Consider the following 1,992-nt stretch of genomic DNA (forward strand, 5'->3'; position numbering starts at 1 on the left):
AAAAACCAGGGCACCTCAAATGGGCATCGTGAAATAGTGCCCTAACCCACCCTCTCCTCCCTTGCTCCCCCAACAAAAAAATAAACTTGTTTAAGGAAGTCTGGGTGGGAATAAATGCAGCTCTATTTTTAATGCAATTTCTAACCAAGTTAATACCTTTCTAGCAAAACCCCATACTTTAGCAGCCTCAAGAAGACTTTACAACACGAACTCTCTCTGAAGACAGTAAGACAGTCAGTGGGAATTTTCTTTGAGGGTAGATACTGAAAATCAAGAGGCATGCCTAAAATATAAGTATTTGTCTCAATTCATCTAAACTACAGTGGCTATTTGAACAGCATAATATTTTTTAAACCTGGTTCTTCATTAGCAATTTGAAGCATTATCAGGATGACCTTCTCTTCTATGTTAGTTCAATGAATGAAAAGCTACATTTCTTTTGTGTAATAAAAGCCAGATAAAAGAAAGGTAACCAAATCCAAGTACAAGGTTTACAACAGTTACATTGCTCAGTCATAACTGTTATGCGTGTGCTTGTCTGAGAAGATATTAAAACAGAAGCCAGAAATCTTCCTATCCTTAATTGTTAAAGCCCTTGTTCCAGTTTAGAAGAAATTACCCCCTAAGCACAAACAGGGCCATACCCAAATTAGTGAGTTACTTGGTTCTGTGTTCCCCCTCAAAAAAAAAAAAAAAAAGGTCAAATTAAGGTCCTCATGCTCCAGTGCATTTTCCTGCACGGAGATGAAGAATCAACCTACAGCCAGAGCTCAGCTGTGAAAGACTAAGCAGTCATTATCAGTCTTTTAATATTTACATGCGCACGCACACACGAAGCCAGTTGGGAAAGCAAGCTAATAAATAGAAAGGATGCCCAGTTAGAGCCCTGCTATGCATTCAAATTGAAGCTGGATTGACATCAGGTAATAAGAGTTTTACAAGCACTAACATTTAGCTCTTTCGCTCTTTTTATAATTGGATAGTCATTTTTATTGCGTGGTAACTACTCTGCACATGTGGCTGGTCTACATTTATTGCACAATTAACCAGCTAACTCTGTCCTAATCAGGGATCCTGGTTTTCCCTGATAAAAAAGCCAAAAATTCTCTGATAAAACCCCCCAAATCTGTGATTAAAGCCCCCCTGTGCCCCTTATTCCCCTCCTACAGCCTCCCCAGACCTGCTGGTGCAACACTCCCCTGACAGCCCTGCAGCACACACACATACACAGGCAGGCACAGAAACACACCCCAACAAGTGTGTGTGGGAGGGAAGGGAAGGGGCTGGGGGGTAGTCAAGAATGCAAAGGCAGGGGGAGTTTGTGCCTGTGCCTGCTCCCAGGAGCAGGGCCAGGGGTGGTCGCACACAGTGGCCACTGCCACACCCTGCGCTGCTTGCCTGTGGAGCTGCAGAGCTGTGCCCATGGAGCTTGCCTGCAGAGCCGTGTGGCCAGCCACAGGAAGGCAGTGAAGAGCACAGGAGCGAGGTGGTGGTGGCTCCACAGGCAAGTGGCGCAGGGCAGCGGTGCCACTCCGTGGGTTACACACAAGCCACAGAGCCAGCCAATGGGGGGTGGCTCGCATGCAGCAGCCGCCACCGCCGCCTTGCCCCACTTTGTCTTCCCGCAGCCGGCCACACTACTCTGTGGGCACAGGTCTGCACCTGCACTACTCCGCAGGCAAGTGGTGGGCATGACAGCAGTGGTGGTGGTGGCTGCCACATGCGAGTCCCACCCCCGCCCTGGCTGGCTGGCTTGTGTGGCTTGCAGAGGGGCTCTGCTGCCCTGTGCCGCCTGCCCATAGAGCGTGCAGCCAGCCGCAGTAAGGCAGAGAGGGGTGTGGTGGTGCAGTGACAGCCGCCGTGTGCAAGGCTCCCCCCACCCCTTACCACCCCTTCCTTCCTTGCTGCTGCTGCATCTTGCAATGCCTTCCTGCAGCTGGCGGCACAGCTCTGCAGTCAAGCCCTGCGGCCACATGACAAGCAGTGCAGGGT

At 49.5% G+C, this 1,992-nt stretch overlaps 1 protein-coding gene across 1 annotated transcript in view; it reads right to left on the minus strand.

Moving 5' to 3' along the window:
* NARS (asparaginyl-tRNA synthetase) overlaps window positions 1-1,992 on the minus strand; it is a 20,592-nt gene that overhangs the window by 12,727 nt on the left and 5,873 nt on the right.

The sequence above is a fragment of the Alligator sinensis genome, unplaced genomic scaffold, assembly GCF_000455745.1.
Source record: "Alligator sinensis unplaced genomic scaffold, ASM45574v1 scaffold347_1, whole genome shotgun sequence".
NCBI lineage: Eukaryota > Metazoa > Chordata > Crocodylia > Alligatoridae > Alligator > Alligator sinensis.